Source organism: Urocampus carinirostris, chromosome 2 (genome assembly GCF_059441175.1).
Source record: "Urocampus carinirostris isolate Australia breed hairy pipefish chromosome 2, RoL_Ucar_1.0, whole genome shotgun sequence".
Classification (NCBI taxonomy): domain Eukaryota; kingdom Metazoa; phylum Chordata; class Actinopteri; order Syngnathiformes; family Syngnathidae; genus Urocampus; species Urocampus carinirostris.
Genome location: NC_142350.1, coordinates 31,082,538 through 31,104,605, shown reverse-complemented (window position 1 = coordinate 31,104,605; position 22,068 = coordinate 31,082,538).

Below are 22,068 nucleotides of genomic sequence, written 5' to 3'. Positions count from 1 at the left end.
CGCCATTCCGCTCTTCAGAGATGAGCCTCGGCATTGACAGGCACTGGCGGGTGACAATACTGATACTAGATCCATTGGGGAAAACAATATTTTCCTCCAAAATTTTGAGTATCATATTGTACAATACTACACATTGCATGACTTTTGGCTATGATATTTTTGTTGAAAAACAAACTTTGTTGCAATGACGTTACGTCCTTTGCTTTTGTGATATAATAAAGACTCTTTCTTAAGGACTTTGCATTTCAGATATTTGTGTATCTAGATTCAAATAATAATAAATTATGTTTTTAAACGAGAAAAGAATGTACTCAATTTTTACTGATATATATTTAATATACGTTAAGATATATTATTTTAATGTACTTTAATACATACTACTGTTATACTCCAAGTAATTTCACTTTCTACTTACAGCTATTCAATTGTATAAATGTTACAATAACTTTTATATCTGTCCTTTTTGAAAATTATCAAGTAAATCAATATTGATGCCATTTGCATTTTAGAACGGGCTATTGTTACAAAACTATTGCATTTTGTTTAATGACCCTCCACAACAGCCGTGTACTCGAGTGACAGTCCAAACAAACAAGGCAAATCAAAGGAAACACAAGCAGCTTAACATAAAGAAACCGAAGGAGGGGTTCAAAAATTAATGAAGTAACATAAACAGAACCATCATGTACATAAACAAAGTGGATCGCTTCCTATTTACATGGCGTTTGTGTGTCTCTGAGTGCACGACTGAGACGAGTGAGGTGTGTACAAAAGGTTGAAGCAGCGACGTCTGGAGACACATCAAAGTAGGGGACCTATTGGCTTGACTTACACCTCATCCAATTAGTTGGCGCTATCGCGGCAACCGTGAACAATAGCCGCAGCTTTCCGGGGCTCTGTCGTCACTTGATCCCGGGTAACCCAAAACCTACGGACGTGAAACACTCACAACACACACAACACAGACACGTAAACACTTGATACCTGGTGTTCAAGGTAATGACGAAGGGATGTAAGCAAAGACGCCAACAACATTAGCAAAAAGAAAAATGGAGTAGACACATCACACAAGAGCTAATCTGGCAAACCGAATTGATCTCTCTATGGACTGGTACAAAAGACGTAATTGAAACCGAAGCTCTATCTCGTTGTCCTTTGCTCTTTTTTGGCACGTTCGGTTAACTTTACAAAAAACTGAATAATTTAAATGAGAGCAGCAGTGGAACATGGTATCAACAAAATGGTTCAGGATGTGGTATAAAGTAATAGAAGGTGAGGGTTAGGGCTCTTGTTCCTCCTGTTGAAGCAGAGGTCGGGAATATTTTTAAATCAAATTAAATTAAAGCAGAATATTTCAAACATATATTAAATAATTCCCATCTCAACAATTCTATTTTTAAAAATTACAACCATTGAGTTGCAAGTTTTTAGGAAAAGAGCAGATTTCTCCCCCTACCTCATTTAGTTAAAACGTTGAGGTTTATTTTGAGTGCCATTTCCATTGTGAATAATGGTTTCCAAAACAGGTGCCAATAGAGTTGTTCCATAATAATGTTATTAAATATTGCAAATGAGAAGGATATATATGTATTCACCTTCTGCAATGTGACGTGGTCTCGGTTTTAACTTGGAAATTGAATCGTCTCTATTGGTCCTCTATTCTCCCTTATAGATATTTGACATATTTAAAATCTACTTCGTAAGTGTTAAAAGTCGATATGTCCTCATTAATTATTCGTCATTTTTTGCACAAATTATAAGCTTAAAAAACATATCCCTGGAAATGGTAGAAGGTAAACAACACACTTGTGTGCGTGTTCCTATCCATCGGAATGGCTTAGAACACAGAAAAGATCCTATAGACATGTCTCCTCACCGGGCTTAAAGGTAAAAAAGGCTACAGCTCTCCTGCCACTAGTAGTATAAAAACAGTGATTCACTCCTGTCCTAAATGTATTAAAATAGGACATTACATGGAGTTCAATGCTAGAATGAAAGCCTACGCAACACATTAAGAGTGCCAAATACAGGACTCACCGACATACAACATCAGACCTCATGTGTTAACTTTGTATGTTTGTCTCCATACAAAACAAACATGTTTATACTGATATATGTGCAAAAATCACAATTTATAATTTCTTCAATTACTTTTTGGAGAGAAAGTGGGGCAAGCATGCTATTTTGGTGTCTAATTTGGTATTGCTCTATTCATTTGTCAGCAATGAGTGAAAATAAATATCTTATTTTGATAGTCGGGACGTGTGAATACTTTGTTTTGCCATTTTGTCAGTCATTAGTGATCAGCCATAGGCTGATGGGAGACAACTGGTTTAGTCTAAGAAAGAATAGTTTTTGGCATGGGCTTTAGGCTGTTATGACGCTATAGAGTGCTACATTGTCAGGCCTAAGTGTGTACAAGCCACAAATGTAGGCAAACAAATTGTGGTAGGTGAATGGAACATGACAGCCGTTGTATATATACGGGCTTTGCGTTGGCATCCCTGCATTCGAGTGCCTCGTGGTTGTACATCGATTTTTTTTTTCTGGACATTATGCAATACCACCTCACATGAAAGATGAAGCCCCCAGGTGAAAAAAAAAATAACACAGAACTTTACAGGCTCAAGGACATCTGGATGGCCAGGCTGGAATCCAATTTCTCAGCCGTGGCTTATGCTGTGGGAGCGTAATTTCAATATTGACATGTCAAATTACACAAATGTCCTCAAATACTCTCTTGCAATACCTGCCTATTGCAGGAGACTGTCAGAGGACATTGTCACATTGGACGTGAAACCTGATTCATTCACATCGTCTCTCTCTCCCTCTCACTCTCTCTCCCTCTCTCTCTCTCTCTCTCTCTCTCTCTCTCTCTCTCTCTCTCTCTCTCTCTCTCTCTCTCTCTCTCTCTCTCTCTCTCTCTCTCTCTCTCTCTCTCTTCCTTTCTTTATCTCTATTACATTTTTAGCATGACTTCCTCCACATACTTTGCCATCAAGTTATCTCAAGGGGTTTGATGCCATAATTTCCAGGGGAGAAAGACTGATGGAATGCATGAATTCCTTGACAGTTGACGTCCACCTTCAGTGTCTTTTTTGGCTTAGCTAGCTGGTTTCCTGCTGATTTAAAAAGGCAAAAGAAAACAGGGAGAGTGCAAAATATGTTTAAATTTAGAACTTTATTGGGAACTTAATGACATTGGTATGTTTTACAAGGCTACAAGAGGTCTGTGGAAACCGGTTTTGGATCACATTTTGATTGATTCCTTATGACCCGATGCCAATACACGAGTCAAACATTGAAACTGAAGAGACGTTTTATTCTCTCTTAAACAAGGGTCTCAGACTCAATTTACCTGGGGGCCGCTGGAGCTAGGGTCTGGTTAAGGTTCAGCCAAATTGGGTCTTCTACAAAACAAGATTTAAAAAAATAATAATTAAAAAAACAAAACACGAAAAAAACCCACTGAGAATTGATATGTAAGTCAATCAATAAAACAATCATTCAGTAATAAATGAATCCACAATCAGTCAGGGATGCACTTAAAGGGACAGTGTTTCTTATCCAGTGCCCCCAGTGGTAAAAAATGTATTTCTTTCAGAAAAAGGAATATCTATTTCAGTAATTAGCTAAAATACATAAATTACCTTATAGAAGTGTATGTATTTAAATTCATAAACGAAAAAAAAAAAATTATTCAACATTTCACATATCACACGCCCCACCTTGAAGAAAATGATAAAAGTATACAGCATCATGCTGCTACAGGTACACACAAAAAAAAAACTTGGCAGAAAAATGGGCAAAAAAAAAAAAAAAAAAGGTTCACTTGAGATAAGACATTAAGCCGCTGCCTTTTTAAAAAAAATCATCCTCCCGGCATGGTTCTTCTTTTTCTTTGCTCTAGACTTTTAAGGACATACCCGAAAAAATGACGGACGGCCTTAAACACTCCCTTTCAATGATGGAAAATCATCAGTTAATGTAACCTCTGCAGACACAGAAAAATAAGATATGTTAATGCTTATGCAGTCTTGTTTAACATGGATTTCCTTACAAAATACAGGCTTATTTTGTTATCATAAATAATTTCTCCTCCTCCCGAGTCCTCAAAAGGATAAAATATGAAATTACAAGTTTGCGTATGGCTCAGTTCTGCAAATCCTGTGAATTAGTCTGGTCAGGCCGGGTTGGGCTTTAATACCGGCAGGACTAGGTCTCAATCTTACCTCTACTTTGAGTCTCCGGAATTTTAATTTTATTTTGAGATTTTTAGCAATCATTTTTTGTCCGTCCCTTTGAACTTCTTATAAAGGCCAAGGCCTTCAACTACCATCCTGAGAGTCGCAAATGCCTCCGAGCTGAGAGTTTGAGACCCATAGTATAAGACTTTTGTAAACTCAAGCCCTGAGATGCTTTCCGACATCTTGAGAAGTTGACTCCATCCCTGGGAGGGACTGAGACCACCGGGCCCCTCAATACTTGCCAACCACTGAATATTTAATGCACAAGGCCTCCACAAATGCATGGACAGCCTGGTGTTGTCACCCTGGCATATTTTATCACTGATCAAACATTAGTCGGCAGCTGTTGTAAACTTGTAGCTGTCTAGGCCGTGACAGTCTGTGACACACTGCCGAGAGACTGAGGCCCAGCTGGTTGCTGCACTTACTTACAGATTGTCTGTGCAAAGTTAAATAAATAAGTACCAGTTTCGTCTACCTTAAGCAGTGGTCCCGCTCCCTGTGACACATGTGTTTCTTGTCTTTCCCTTACTGCACTTTTTTCACCATCTGCTCTCATGTCTTGTAAATTTTACCATCTCGCTGTTTTGTGTTCTATTGCTGTTGGTGACAAAACACACATTGTGCATTGCACAGCAGTTTAGTGAAAGTTAAAACATACATTATTGTTCTGGTTTGTCTGAGAAATAACATGCAGGAAAAGTTAAATCAACCAGTGAAGTGCAGTCAGGGGAGGCAGGTGAGGCAAATTTTTGATAATGGTTATCAATATTCCTATTTAGATGTATTTCTTATCTAATGTCACACTTTTCTATTCAGAATTCCAGAATTTTCAAACTACATTTTGATCTTCCTGAATGCAATTAATATGCAACGTATCACTGTGTGAACCACAAAATTTTCATGCTTCATGGCAGGTAGCAATAGCTACATAGCGATACTATTAGCAAGTCACACCATCCAGTATGTTTTTTCTTGTTGCATTAGCCTTATTCATAATTTAGAATTACCTAATTCATCCATCCATCCATCCATCAAATTTCCGCGTTATTTACCCTCACAAGGGTCGCAGGGTGCAGGCATCTTCGGCCAATGGGCAAGGACACCCTTAGCTGGTTGCCAGCCAGTCGCAGGGCACACAGGGACACACATCTCATTTACTCCTTCACACCTAGTGTCCGTTTGAACTCGCCAATTAACATTACATGCATGTTTTTGGAAGGCCGAGTGCCCAGGGGGAAAGCCACGCAGGCACGGGGAGAATATGCAAACTCTGCACAGGGAGGCCGCAGTAGCTGGATGCAAACCCTGGTCCTTCGCACTGTGGGGCTGCGGGCTGACCACCTAGCCACCATGCTTGACCGCTATTTATGAGGCTTTCATTCAAAAGGAACAGCATGTAGACTTAATTTATAAGTTACGGTAAAACAGTAAAAAACATTTCTATTCTTCAGTTTGTATATTGCTTTTTCGTTCCGCCGATCAAATATTGAATACGATACATGTTCAATCATTTCTAAATCTGACTGTGTCTCACCAGACACGAACTTCGTATTTCATACCTGTCAACCTCCACGGCTCCATCCTCGTACAAACTGTTGTGTTTTTGCGTACAAAATACAAAATAATCGTACACCATATTTTTTTTCTGAATGATGCATGATGGGAAATCCCCAGGCGGCAGACGCATGCGCACATTAGCATCAAACCGCTCGCTTCGTTTGCAACGAAAAAAACGATACCGGGATAGAGGCTTCTGCAGCGAACACCTTTGACTTGATTGATTTGCCATTTCGTGATAGTCGGTGTGTACCGGATTTTACCCATCATTGATAAATTTGCGTTTTTCCGTACAGATTTCCTTGTACGTTGTACTCGGCTTAAAATCCTAAAAAACGTACGTTTTACGGCAAAACCGTACAGGTTGACAGATATGGTATTTTGCAATAATTTCCTTCTTCCTGTCAATCATTGTTTTCCACTTTTCCCTTATCTCACCTTTCTTGGGACCCATCAATATGGCCTGAAAAAGGAAATTAAAACAAAATTACAATAAAATGAAATACTGTCCCTCCCCCAAAAAAAAGGCTCGAGCAGGGCACTATCACCATATACTATTAAGGAGTGTAATTGACCCTCTGTTTTTACTTCTTCTTAGCAGTATTTTGCCAAGGCAAAAGTCCACGAACCACGGAAACCTTTGCATGACCCACCTTTGGGCCCGGACCATAAGTCGAGAAACGCTGCTGTACGGCACATGGGAGACAGCATACTACAGAGACTCGAAGTTAAGAAACCGCACCACTTTTAAGGAAAGGCTCAGTTCAAGTAAAATAAATGCTAGTTTCTAAACCTAAGGGTACTTTTAAAAAAACGTGTTTAAATGATAGTTGATGTATTTTTGCTTATTATCAGTTTTGTATTTATTTTTAAGGTATTTTTACAACTGTTAAGTGCTCAAGAATGTGACCTTAAGTAAATATTTGAGTAATTGGTTTGGATAGAACACCCCATCATTCTTCACAGCCTCAGTGACTTTCTTTTGTACTGAAACACGGATGTATGATTCCCAGGTGTGAATCACGTTTTGGCCATATTTATTTGTATCTTCACTCTTGACGGGCATATGCAAAGGAATAGATGGGCAGCCGTGCCTCGTTGGCAATGATTGATGAGCCGGTATCTAATTAGTTGAGATCCAATCACATATTATGCAGAGTGTTGGACAAACAGACCGAAGTCAACTGCCAGGAGGTTGATTGATGACTCTCCCAATACGTCTTTTGTTTGCTCTAATGTCTGCCGCTTGTTACAACCACGAAGTCTCACTCAGACAATGCAGTCTGTCAATCTAACAGGAAGTTCCCTCGGTTTTTTGCCTCAAATGGAGACATTCATTTATGGGTGTGAGCTTTTGTTACCCTATTGTGTTTGTGCATGTAGATTATGTGTGAAAAATCAATAAATAGTAACACATTGAAATGTATTCATTGGATTGCGGACCCTAACCCTGACAGATGCAGTACAATTTTGCTTTGCTTGATTTATTAAATTATTTTTATTATAATTAGGAAAGCAATACATAGACTGTAGCATAGAAACAATGTTTTATTGTCTAAAGCTCCGTGCACTAGGCATTTGGCGTCAGGTGTGCGGGAGGCACTCTTTGAAAGAAAATATTGTGGTGCCAGTGGCATCAGATATCAAACATATTTAAGAGTTTTGTCATGGTTTGGCACCTGCAGTCCCTCTCCTTTTCCAAAGATGGCGGCATTACCCTATTTTCCAGTCTCTCTTACCATTCCTCTCCCCATATCTACTATAACAACTCTGTGCTCCCACCTCAAGCTGCTGATGCATTTAGATTCCTGAAGACATTTACCATCCCAAGGATCCCTCTAAAGAGTTTCTCCTTGGCAGTTCCAGTATCACACTCCCTTCTTCCTAGTAAAGTATTTTTTGTTATTATTAAAAAAACTGTGATCCTAATGAGACCAATGGACATCTCTAACATAATGACTGCAGCCTCCCACCTCACACTGCCAATTTGTTTTGATTCCTGAAGACATTCACAGGCCAAGACTATAGGCTTCTTTTTTTCTTCAGTTCCCTCCTTGTTCCAAGCCCACCCACTCCAAGACCTGCCACTCCAACCCCCTTTTTAAAGTTTCTCCCAGTCTCTCCCCACTTTCAAGATTTCAAGCTTTTCGTCTCAGACCTGCATTTGGGTCTGTCCAACACCTTTGCAGGTGACATAGGAAAACAGCAAGCTGAGCATTTCCACAATGCTTGCGCTCTTAACACATATATGACACTCTTCTAGAGGAGAAATTAGAAATTAGAGGGTGATTTGCCAAAATCATTCATATCACACAAGTGCATGAAAAAAATAATAGGGAACATGGGAGCTTTGACGTTACTTCAGCCGATATTTGCATACTTATGTTATTTCAAGTTTTTCACCCACAAATTTGGTAAAAGTTCAAACTTGACCATAAATGCATAATTGCATTGAGAGTAATATAAATAAGTGGCATTTTTGTGACTAATGCAGCGATGACGCAAGGTTTTTGGAAACCTGTGAGAAGATGGAGACAACAATTTTGAGCATAGAAGCAAACAATGATAGATATACTATTAGAAAAAAAGGTGATAGGTTATAGGTTCCATCAAAAATTAAATGTTTTTAAAGTAGAAAAAAAAAAATTGAAGAAAGCTTAATGTAGCACTGGGACACACGTAACATACAGTGCTTTTATTGTAGTTTTCAAACTATACAATACTTCAGTGTGTAAGGCTGTGAAATAACTTAACTGAATAGATATAACAATTTAATATATTTTTTATTTTATATTTCCATGTCGATAGGTGAGACAGAGCCTCACCTGCCTCCCCTGAATGCATGTGAGTTAATTATTGACAACAAGAATTTCAACTTATCTTGTATTGTGCAAAGTAACACTTTACTAGATTTGCATCTGAGCCCAAGTTGCTTTTCCTTTCACCAGCCGACGGCGGAATCAACTGACAATTTGACATCATTAATAATTTAGGGCGACTCGGGGGCCTTCGAGGCTTCCATTAGTAAATAGGTTCAAAACGCACGCACATACCTCACGTCCACATGAGATTTAAGGTTCAAGGATGAGAGCCTTTGAGATCCTCATGTAATTTATTGTGAGCTATTCTACATCTTACCCGGGTGAAAGTTAGCCTGTCGCTAAAACGCCTTAGCTTTCACCTTCTCACTCGAGGATGATTGTTGGTGGGTTTTTAGAAGGGTTGACTGAGATCCGGTATAGATTGAATTATTCGACCTACGTCTAACAAGTAGGGGAGGACGGATTGATTCAAATATCGATACAGTCGATACTAAGCAAATACTTTGCTCAGATCGATGCAATTGTACTGGGTTGGATACTTCGCTCCACCAATTTTCTCAAAGCGCCGCTTCTCCTAGTAGATAACTCAGCCCTTCTCTCACTCACCAAGTGCACTCAGACACTCTTCAGGTTTATGCCTGAGTAGTGATTGACAGGCACATATTTAGCACGTCTCCCAACCTGACCTGCTGCTACATCCTGCCTGCAAGGCAGAAAAGACGGCCTAGAAAATGTCAAGCTAAAAATTCCTTGGGCAAATAGGTAACGCAGCTCTCTGATAAGTCTAGTTAAAAACCAGAGAAGGACAACGCGATGGGGGAATTGGTATGGCAAAGCGGTCTGCTTCTGTGGCAACACCACACATTTACATAACACATGAAAAAATCTCACCCTGCAGAGTGCATTGTGGTACAACCGAAATTATTAACATGTAACTGTTTCTGAACACACACCTGTAAATCTGCTGTCACAATGGCAACACATCCAAAGATAGACAAGTGATTCTTATTAGCAATCTTGACTTTATTTTCAAAATATTGTGCAACAGAATGTATTTCAGGTGTCTTGTTGGTATTGTTATGCAGTATTGATATTTTTGTTACACTGGGACTTTTTTGGTTTGACTCTCTTAGTTTTGAAACAATTGTAATAAAATGATTGCTATGTATTTATTATACTGTTAAAGATTGCAATGTAGGTATTTAATAAACAAATGAAACAGTTTTAGTGCCTTAAGTCCTTGTGCTGTGTTTATTGTGATTATAAACTAACTCAAGGGGAAAAGGTTCAATTATTCAATCATTCAAAATTCAATCAAAGCAAAATGTATCAGTATTGGATCAGTATCGATCAATAATACACCATTTTCACTTAGATCAAATTGATGTTACAATTCCCGTATTGCCCACCTCTACTAGCAAGTGAAGACAGATGCCCGGACAGTTTTAATCAAAACTTTCTCAATTCATGAAAAAATAACCGTTAAATAATTCACCCGGGCAGGGGTTTAAAGAGGCTTGCACCTTCCCGCTGGTTAGAATTAGTCCTTGTCATGACGGGAGATTGATGTATTTATTATTTATCAGATTAATCATGGCCAGAGACATTAGGATCCACTGTTGGGATCATAGCTGTTTTTATGTGAGAGGAGACGGGCGAGAGAGGAAAGGATCAAGAGAGAAGCAGGTGGCAGCTGTGTTTGGTAATGACAACGCAAGGTGATCAAGGGGATGCTGGAGGGCCTGGTTACATGCACAAACGCATGCACAAACGCACATCAAACAATCCGGAGATTGTCAGAAGGGAAGATGCAGCAAAGCTCAGACGGCTTCTTGTTTCTGAATTCGCTGCGGCGAGAGAAAGATTGAGGGTATTGTTTACTCAAAGGGTTTGAGAAGGTCGTGCGAGGTCTTGGAGAGACAAATATCTCGAGGGTAGCCTTTGGGTAGTGATCGCTGACAATTTAATTCCAAATGGGTATCTTTTTCATCGATGTCTCAGAGGGTTGTCACTGTCAAACAGGTTTCAATTAGTTTAAAATTTTATTACAAAGAAAACATTATTTTGTAATGTTTGTCAAACATGTATTGTTTATTAGGTACTCCCTACTGCAGTCTTATTCAAATATGGCTATGACTAAAGTGAATTTTTTGATTGCTTTAAAATTAGAATCAAAGTCACAGAAATTGCTTTCTTTTGTACAAATACTGCAAAAAAAACAAAACAAAAAAGTCCCATTAGCAAAAAACATAGCTGTCAATTTACACGTTTCCCTTGTATTTAATACATGTTTTAATCATTAAAAATTGTGTACGCCATATAACAGTATTTCTGCTGGATTTTTTATTTTTTCTGTTTAAATATATTAATACAAAAACTCTATATTCATTTTTGTTGGACCAATCTCTTTTTGCACATCATGTTCTCTGATCCGGATCATCTCGGTCATTGGCTGCAGACGACAACGTCATCATATATTGCTAATATTGGTGCAGTATTTATCCAGAGGTTTTTTTTTGCCATACATATTTTAATTGAGAAGTGGAAAAATATTTCAGAATGAAAAATTGCTTTCCATTGATGAAGGGGATGTACCAAGTTCTACTCTGCCCTCCAGTGCCACCCAATGCTAACAGTGAGATTGTTGTCAGGCATGTACATACAGATATAAGGTATAGGAAGACAGTGGGATATGACACTTTTGTTTCAAATTAAACACATTTATTTGTATAGCCCTTGATCACAGGTACTCTCAAAGGGCTGCATACATTGTAACAGTTTCTTTGACATTGTAAAACCATCTGTAGAATAGTTGAATTCTGTGAAATCATGCAGTGCTATGTACGCATAATACGCAACACATAATTAACTGCAAGTGGATAAAGAACTAAAAAACATGCTAAAATAATTGTTTCTGGTTTTTTTAATCTATAAATTATTATTTTTTGAGATGAAGTGTTTGAGGAGTATGTGAGGAGTGACAAGATTGGATAGATTGAGAAATGAGATCGTGTGGGACAGAACTCATAGTGGAACTGAGCAAGCGTGTGGATAAGAGAGTACTCGGTTGGTTTGGAAACATGGGGAGGATGGATGAGGAGCGAATGTTGAAGAGGCTCTACAGAGCAGAAGTAAATGGAAGGAGACCAAGAGGAAGGCCGCGATTGATGTGGATGGATAGTGTTATGAGTGAACTGCAGGAAAGAGGTTTAAATATAGTGGAAGCTAGAGCTCTTGTTCGTGATAGGAATGAGTGGAGAGGTGTTGTGAAAGGATAGTAGGATGATTGGACGCGTTCTAAGGGATGGGCAGGGCACCGTATGATGCGGTAGGGGTAAACCAGTAAAAGCTGCTGTTGAACAGAAGAGTGTGTTGTGGCATTTGGGTTGGCCATGGTTTCAAAAAAAATTGTGTGTGATTTTTTTTTTGTTACTTTTTCCCCTTTTTATTTTCTTTGTTCTTGTATGTCTCTGTCTTGCTGTCGGTCACCCCTCTCAAGGGATATGACCAGGGTAGATAGATAGATAGAAGTAAGCTTGCTGTTTTCCTATGTCACCTGCAAAGGTGTTGGAAAGACCCAAATGCAGGACAACAAGGAGACAAAATACAAGGGTCGCGATCAAATTATTTAAGAAAAGCAACACAACTACTTTACTAATGAGAAGGGAGTGTGGCACCAGAACCGCTGCAGAGGGAAACTTGATGTCTTGGGGTGTAAATCTTGAAAAGAAGATTTGACAGTACCTTTGAAAAGATCATCATTCTTGTTCATGTTTTTGTTTTTGTTCTTGTTCTTGTTCTTGTTCTGGTTCTGGTTCTGGTTCTGGTTCTGGTTCTGGTTCTGGTCCTGGTTCTTGTTCTTCTTTTTGTTTTTGTTTTTGCTCTTGCTCTTGCTCTTGCGTTCACGTTCACATTCCCGTTCTCTTTCTTGTTTGTTTTGTGTGTGTAATCTATATTCTTCCTGTTCAAAATTAGCATGTTTAGACTCCATTTTCTCAGAAGCTTTGGCTTGCCAAACAAGTTACATCAAGTCCCAGTCGATCAACTGATAATTGTGAATATGTCTTATTTTTTACAGAATTGTATCCCTTTTGCCAACGCTGTAGCGTCGGGTTTCATAACACAACTCTCCTGGTCCCAAAATGAGCATCAAGACAAAAAAAAAAACAAATGTTTCCTCTTTTATCTCTCGTCCCTGCATTGTTTTGTCTCTGCAAACATGTAGACATAAGCATACATTCGAGCATATTATGTGAAAGGGCAGTGACTGCACAATGCCCTCCTCTTGTTCTTTAAATGACACACACATGCACACCCACATGAATGTAGGACTGACGATCCAATTTGTCTGGAAGAACAACACGCTATTAAAAAGCTAAATAGTTAATGTCACATTGGCAATGCAATGATTGACCTCATCATATTGGAGAGCAGACCCAGAGCTCATCTCGCTCGGAGATTGGATGCCTGATCAGAACAAAGGGAAAAATAATCCAGCTTGGGTTCTGCAATAGGTGACCAAACGGAAGGGAGTAACTCATCAAAAAATATCCATTTTGCCACAAGGAAGAATCCATTTTGCGAAATGATTTGCCTTCAAATCTTCAGGGACTTACCCTTGACATGTAGTCATATTGTGTTGGAGTTTTAGCCCTTAAATGTAGACATGAATTATTTAACGTCAACCCCGATTGTGTAAGTGTAGGAAATTACTTGGGATGAGTATTTTCTCTCAGGCAGAAAAAATGCGATACAGCGGATACACCCCACATAATGTGGCAGACCCAGTGTCCGCACCGGGTCCATGGCAAGAATTATTTATGCATTAGAAAACAGTGTGCTGGGGCAACAGAAAACGGCAGACGCATTATTTTAAACCTTTCATAACACACATCAATATTTCAGAAGAAATAAATAAAGGATGGTACGTTTGTTGGGAAGACAGCTGTACCTTGCTCCGCTCTGCCAGCTCAGAAAAATATTCATTCAGGCCCGCTCTTATAAGACCCTTCTTCTTATTTGAAAAAAATTACTTAAAATTAGGCATCTTTGGGGGCTGTCAACGTGGAACGTTCTAATGTCATATTAGCAAAGGAGCCAATCCTCACTAAGGAAAAAAACAGCTGTGCTTTGTCATGTTGTAATATTGAACTATGTCACTGCCCATATTTAGTTGATTGTACTAAGATATTCTCTATTTATAACTACTTCGTTTATATTGTCGTAAATATGTCACTTCAGTTTGTTTCTTTTGTAGTCAGAAGTGTCCCTGAGAGCAAAATACAATTGATTTCCTCAGGCAAAGGATGAAAGGATTGAGCAAGATTTTCCAGAAGATTACGAAACAATCATTAGTGCTCTATTCAACTGTAGGGCCCCTTTAATGTTTAACTTTAAAATAGATTTACAATATTCATTTGGACTGCACATTTTAAATAAGAATTACTGTAAACCACCTCAGTCTTTGCATTTGTAAATTCTTACAGCCATTGCATGTAGCTCATTTGTGCCCAGAATGTTATTTAATAAAACCTACAAAGGACATGCTCATCTCTAAGGTATTATTTTGAAAACCTACTTATCACTACCCGCAATTCAAAAGAACACACAGAGGAAGAAAAACATGTGTTGTTAAATTTGTATTTCATTATACACCAATTAGCCATTTTTGCTATGTAAGTTTCTATGGTGTTGTTTATTTGTTTCGCTTTGAGTTTCTGGTTGTCATTTTTTATTTTTTTACGTTTCATCAGAAATCGGGATTCGGAACAATCAGATAGTTCAGTTGATATAACTAATTGGTATTCCATGACACGCTGTTTTTTTCAATATGCTATGCAAGTTTCTATGGTTAAGTCAAGTCAAGTCATTTTTATTTGTATAGCCCTAAATCACGAAGAGTCTCAAAGGGCTTCACAGATTGTTACACTATATTACACAAACTATTTTCAACCGACAAGAGGAGTAGGTTATTCGTATGCAATGGAGTAGAAGTGAGTTTTAAGTTTAGATTTAAACATTTCCACTGAGGTTGCAGATCGAATCTCAGGGGGAAGAGCATTCCACAGCACCGGTGCCCGGATGGAGAACGCTCTCGAACCAGCAGAAGACTTCTTTGCTCTCGGGATCATCAGAAGACCAGCACTCTCAGATCGTAGGCTTCGGACCGGGACATAGTGGCAGATCAGATCTGAAAGATAAGAGGGAGCAAGTCCATGTATGATTTTGTACAATACTAAGAGAACCTTGAAGTCACATCTTTGGCTAACTGGGAGCCAATGCAGGTTAGCCAAAATCGGTGTTATGTGATCGTACTTTTTTGTCCTAGTTAAAAGCCTCGCTGCGGCATTTTGTACTAGCTGAAGAGACTTGATTCTGGACTTCGGGAGACCGGAGAGTAGTGCATTGCAGTAATCGAGACGGGAGGTAACAAATGCATGAATTATTGTTTCCGCATCAGACTGAGACAGTATTGAAAGGATTTTAGAAATGTTGCGAAGATGGAAGAAGGCAGTTCTAGTAATTTGCTTTACATGCATCTCAAAGGATAGATCAGGGTCAAATATGACATCTAAATTTTTAACTGAGTCACTCTGTGCGATGTGACATTTGTCAATGTTCACAGCAGTTTTTGAGAATAAGTCCCGGCATTTAGAAGGACCAATGACTAACATTTCGGTCTTTTCAGAGTTAAGACGCAAGAAATTGAGTGACATCCACTCTTTTATCTCAGTGAGACAGGCCTCCAAATTTCCACAGTTTAGTGTGGAAGATTCCTCCAACGGAAGATATAGTTGAGTGTCGTCTGCGTAGCAGTGGAAGCTGATATTGTACTTGCGAATAATATCACCTAATGGAAGCATGTAAATGTTGAAAAGTAGGGGGCCGAGCACTGAACCCTGCGGAACACCGCAGGTAACATTAAAGGGCTCAGATGTCGTTTCACCATATTTAACACAGTGCGTCCTATCTGAGAGGTAGGATTTGAACCACAAGAGGACGGCTCCTGAGAGACCAATCCATTTTTCCAACCGTTCTAGTAGGATATTGTGGCGCACTGTGTCAAAAGCAGCACTAAGATCCAGCAGCAGCAAAAGTGATGAAGCGCCAGAATCCATTGACATTAGGAGATCATTTGTTACCTTGATCAGAGCTGTCTCAGTAGAGTGGTTAGCCCTGAATCCTGATTGCATGGATTCAAAAAGGTTATTCTCCGATATGAAAGCATTCAGCTGCTGTGCCACTACTCTTTCGAGTACTTTAGAGAGGAAAGGTAGGTTTGACACAGGTCTGTAATTACTTAATATTTCTGGATCAAGGTTGGGTCGTTTCAGTGTGGGTTTAATAACGGCGGACTTAAAAGCTGCTGGAACTACACCTGAGGAGAGTGATGTATTTATAATATTTAGAACTGAAGGCCCAAGGACGCTAAAAAGACTTTTAATAAGTGAACCTGGGAGCGGGTCGAACTGGCAAGTTGTCGGTTTGGCCGCATTCACCACTTGTTTGAGATCATCAAGTGACAGTTCACTAAAACCGGCCATTTTCCCAGGGCAGCCACCCTGTCGTGCATCTGTAAATTTCAGTCCTTTAATACGTGCGGTACTAACAATATCTTTTGCAATTTCTTCCTGTATGCATTGAATCTTCTTAGTGAAGAAGACCATTAAGTCCTGAGCAGAGTGTGTCGAACTGTCTGCGATAGCCTGTTGCCTTGTAAGCGATGCTACAGTGTCAAAAAGGGCTTTGGGGTTGTTCTTTTGAGACGCAATCACCTTCGAAAGGTAGGCCGATTTTGCAGAGGCAAGGGCCGCTTTATACTTTAACAAGCTGTCACACCAGGTTTGATGGAAAACCTCAAGCTTGGTAGCGCGCCATTTTCTCTCCCATTTCCTGCATTCTTTTTTAAGGGTTCTAGTTTCATCAGTAAACCAAGGTGTGTGTCTTTTAGGACGTGATTTTAGTTTTATGGGCGCTATTGAATCCAGCACACTAGTCTGGGTGGTATTGAACTCATTCATGAGTGAGTCAATCGAGCCATTGTATTTAGGAAAGGACGCAACTGCTCCAGGAAGGAGTTCAAAGAGCTCAGAAACTGTGCCAGTGCTTATATTGCGTCCGCTAAATCCCTCAGCTTTATTAACTCTACATTTAGTTAGCACCTCAAATGTCACTAAATAATGATCAGAGATAACAGTAGTACACGGTAGCACCATAATGTTTGAGGTTAAAACTCCTCGAGTCAGAATCAAGTCTAGCGTGTTCCCATTTTTATGGGTTGGCAAGTCAACCAGTTGAGTAAAACCAAATGCATCAATTAGAGAACTAAACGCAATAGTAAGTGAACTGTGTGGGGAGTTCATATGAATGTTAAAGTCTCCCATAATTATAATTTTGTCTGCATAGGTTACTAGTTCAGACAAAAGTTCAGCAAATTCGTCTAAGAAAGTTGTGTATGGCCCAGGTGCACGATAGATAGTTATTACATCAATTGACAATTGAGGGGACCGCATCACAAGAGCCTCAAACGTTTTGTAATTATTAGAGGTACGTGTATTAAATTTGAGCGATTTTTCAGAGATTAGCGCAACACCACCACCCCTTTTCAGCGTGCGTGCTATATGACTACTCTCGTAGTCTGGGGGAGAGGCATAATTTAGCGCTAAGTGCTCATCCGGGCGTAACCACGTTTCACAAAGACCCATACAGTTAAGTTTATAATCACGAGTAATGTTATCAACAAGTAAAGCTTTTGGAGCAAGCGATCTAATATTTAACAGACCAAATTTCAGCTTTGCTGAATCATTTGACTTAGCTGAACTCTTTGTAGTCTTTGTCGAGATCTTCAAAAGCTCCCGGCGTTGTGGCCGTTCGTGAGCGCTGAGTTTAAAGCGTCGGTTGTCCGGCGAGGAATGAATGGTGGAATTAGTTACATCCTCGCGTCCATCTTGCTGCTTGGACTTCACACGCTTCACACATCTACCTGCACAGCAACCACGCTTCTGTTTCCTTTCTTTACGGCGCCGCTGCCGTCGTTTATTAAGAGGAATAGCTGTCCACAAGGATGCCGGGTCTCTTTGAAGTTCGCTCGGTATATCATAGCCGGTATAAAAAGTGCCCGAAAAATCGAAATTTAGACGCCCACCCAACCGAATAAGTTCGTCCCTACTGTAAGTGTTCTTGGCCACACATGTGTCCAAAAGTGAAAGCAAAAAAGACAAGAGAACGGCAATAAATAGAAGATTAGCTGGTGAGTTTCAGGTAGCCTTTTAACTAACATTGAGATAAGAATTCAATATTCAGACTAATCAGAATGTTTAGTTTACACGACTATTAACAAGAGTTCAGCTTGTATGGCATTTGGAAATGAGGCTGTTGGAAGCAGCAACGTGCAGGTAAATGTTATTAGACTTAGTTTCTGCGTTTAACTTATACATAAAATTAATTATTAGTATAATCATGTCACTCACCACAATCAATAAGGCAAAATGTAACTTTTTACTTTTGTACTTACCTGATGGTATTTTGTAGAACTATGGGCTCTTGTTTTCTCCTGCTCTGACATCGAAGAAGAAGCACCCCTTTGTAAAACACTGGCCAATAGATTGCATTGCTGCTTATCACGGCGGATTCCGGTCGTCTGCATATAAAATATTTGTGTTGTTGACCTCTACAGTTAGGCAAGCAACATTTTTTGACTGTATATTATCAGAATTCCTCATTTGGGATGAGTGAACTGACCATGCATTTTGAGATTCCATACCTGCTCCACGAACACTGTCCACATTATATATAAACACAGTTTTCAAGTGTTCATGAGTTGTAGTATGGGGTCAAACCCATTTAATAATATCTACACAGGTAAAACGAATATGTCATATGGTACCGCAGTTCACAATATGCACTGCTTTATCTAGGCTAATGTATTTGCTCCTGGAATCCTGAGGGCATTAATACGTGCCAGTTACAGTCTTTAGATCGTTACATTCTAGCCCAGCGCTGTGCTCTTCTTCACCATGAATGCTCTCTCTTTATGCGTTTTTAGTTCACCCACTTATAATCTGGGCAAGATAGGTCCCTCCTTATGGCTGCAAGCAGTATAACTTCCGCGCTTTGCTTTATCTCCATGTTCCTACAAGCCAGTTTGAATAGGGAAAAAAACATTATCTCGAGGCTCACAAAAGAGCCAGACGTCCACGTTCAAGATGTTCTATACATGATATATTGATCAATCCACAGGGACTAATTGGACGTCTCTGAATGGAGAAGAGGATGGAGATGTCCGCAGGGTTCATGCAAACTACGAACTGCAAATGAAGCACTTAAGTGGCACAAAAGGTCCGGTTCAGTAAATTATAACTTGACCCGAATAGTGACAGTAAAAGTCAGGGCCTTCTGCCTAATTACTACTGGCGACTCCAACAACCTAAAGCTACACGTGTGTGTTTGGGGTCATCTTTTACAAGATTGTCTGATTGTGAGACAAAACCGGGGGAAAGAAAGTATTGACAGAATGGGACAGTCTAGGCTGTAGTCAGAAATACATTATTTTGGCAGAATGTAATTTATCAAACCCTAGATTAATTACTGAGGAAGGAGCCTGTATTTACAACCAAAGAATCAAGAACAAAATAATGCATGAAGCAGATGGTAAAAAATTCCCACATAATTTGATCGCTTTGTAATAAATCCACAACTGAGTTTGATGACGAATAAAACACAATGTTTTGCTTAAAGGGACAGTGCGTAATATTTACTTCCTGCTAGTGGTACGAAATACTTTCATCTAGGAAAAAAAATAAACATTCATTTGAATACTCGGCAAAAATACATTAACCAATTTTGGCATCATGCTGCCACACTTTGCCAACAACACAGTGCCATCTAGCGGTCATATAATGCACATTGGGGTTTTAAGCTTTTTTTACATTAATCTTTACTGTTTGAGTGTGTGTGCTTGTGTGTAATCTATTGATATAATGTTGATGATTTGATAAAATGTGTAAAAAAATTCTTAATAATGTTCGAGTCTGGACGGCATTTACTGTAAATAGGCGATCTAGTTCAAGTCTGCAGTAATGTAAGATTGCTGACATATATGTTATCTGTCAAAAGATCTATCGAATACTGTTATCAAGAAGACGTACTTGGAAAAAATGTGTCCAAAAAATGATTTAAATTCAGTCCTAGGAATAAATTCGGTCATCATAACCGCAAGTATTGAATGGTAGTAATACATCGTACGGTCTATTTAAGAAACAATGAGCTTAGGGATATTTGTTTTCCCCATAAATACTACTTCTAAAAAAAAAAAAAAAAAATCATACAATTAAAATTGGAATTGTCTTTGTTGTGATTGATAACAACATACTAAGCATTTTTTACATGGCACTCTAGGATACACGTAATAAAGATGTAAAAGAGAAAAACAAGCTAAAAAGAATGTGGGGATAAATAGGCGAATATATTCACTAGCTTGGAAACTGTCCTAAGCTGAAACTGCATCATTACAATTGTGCAATGAAAAATACTGCAATAACATTGAGCATCAACAAAATACCAAAATAGGTTGATAAATAAGATATGAATCACCGTTTTTATTTCCATAGGATTTATATTTTTCAGAGTCTTGTGCGCGTTATAAGGGTGGTGATGGCCTTGGAAGAAAAATCACTATCAGTATCAATGAGTTAGTCCTATTTGTAGCGCTTACCAGAGGGCAGCATGTCAAAGGGGTGGTGGCCTGGTCGGAGGAGTCCTATGTATTATCCTGCTGTGATATTGCAAACTTCTTCAAATTGTTTACACACCCATCAACCATTTAGTCAGTGTTTAATAACTTATGCCTATCTCTAAAACAAAATGGCATAAAAATTATACATGGAATTTTAAAAGGAAACAAAACATTCATGTTTTTATTCCGATGCATTTGATTGGCTAAGAGAGGGGAAATAATTAAAAAAAAGGAAAGATGTGAGCATTCCCAGTGTTAACATTGGAAATATGCTGCAACTCTCATAGCTCTCGTGACAAAAACTTGGCTGTGTGGGTGAAAATACTCTCCTTAAAATTTAAAGGGACCATGTATTATTTAACCACTGTTTCTTGCCAGATGGCAGGGGTCCACCTACCTTTTTGAAGCTGAGAGCAAAATGGTATTACAATGTTGTTTTCTATGTTAATACTATTCTATAACTTTGTTACGACTATGTTAATACCAGGTTGAATTTAATTTATCAGATGTTAAAACAGGCACAATCAACCACTTTACATCATGCTACTAGAGATCAAATTTCTTAGAACATCACAATGACCCGTGATATATTTTTAGAACCAATCCGGGTTACTCAGGTGGTCTTTAAGGGCTACCTGGTGCCCGTGATAACTGCGTTGGAGACCCCTGCTTTATAGTATATGAAAAAGAAAAACGGGAAATAATTGAAAAAAATGAATATTTTTGGGCAATGATACGAATAATGTGTGTATTTCCTCATGAAAAACGGATTTGTCCTGCGCAGAAGCCGTACACATAATATAGTATTCATGGTTTTGTCATTTGTTTTGTTGTCATAAGTGCACACGTGAAAGCTTTCACAATCCATAACTGTTGTAAATGACAAAATACATTACACCAAAAGTATCACCTTTGTCAATTCTGTACTCTTAAGGGAGTTTATGTTTTGTTTTACCACCCAGCATCACTTAATCTGCTCGTCATCACAAAAAACACAAAGTGTATTACTCAGTGACGACAATGCCGCCTTTCTCAAAGTGTTCAAGCGCCGACGACAATTTGTATCTTTCTCTGCAGGCTGTCAGCAATACGTTTCCATGCAGAGGGGGTTGGTGGGTCTGTAGGCATCTGATAGGCTCGGGCTTAGTTGCAAAGACAATGGGGGCCTCCAAAGCAATGTGTGATTTTATTTTTTCTCTTTCCTTTCAGCAGGCCTTGGAGTAATGGTGTGCGATTTCCCCCCGTAACGGAAAGCACTCGAGGCAAAGCCCACCTACGGCTTGACGCGTGAACACGCCTCCTTTTAATCCTCCGCCATTCATCGGAAAAGAAAGCAAACAAAGATGACTTTTGACAACGCGTGGAATCACACCGCAGCTGTCTGGGATTTTCGTGAAGTGAGGTTGCGTATAAGAGAGGGGGGGGACAGCGTAATTGGCTCTCTTCTTTTTGCTATATAACATATTTTTCAAACTTTAAACAGGGTTCGTACACCTTTTTCATGGCAAAATACAAGCACTCTATAAGGACGTTTAAAGCCAGTTCTCCAATACCAATGATAGAAGAAACCTGGTGTGAATCATATTTTAGGTGAAGCATGCACCTGCCCTCTTGGGCGCAACCCGGAGACTTGCATCAGGGATCCTCGGTATGACCAGGTTCTTTGTGATGATTACAATACAGGAGTCACAAATGTAGAGATTTC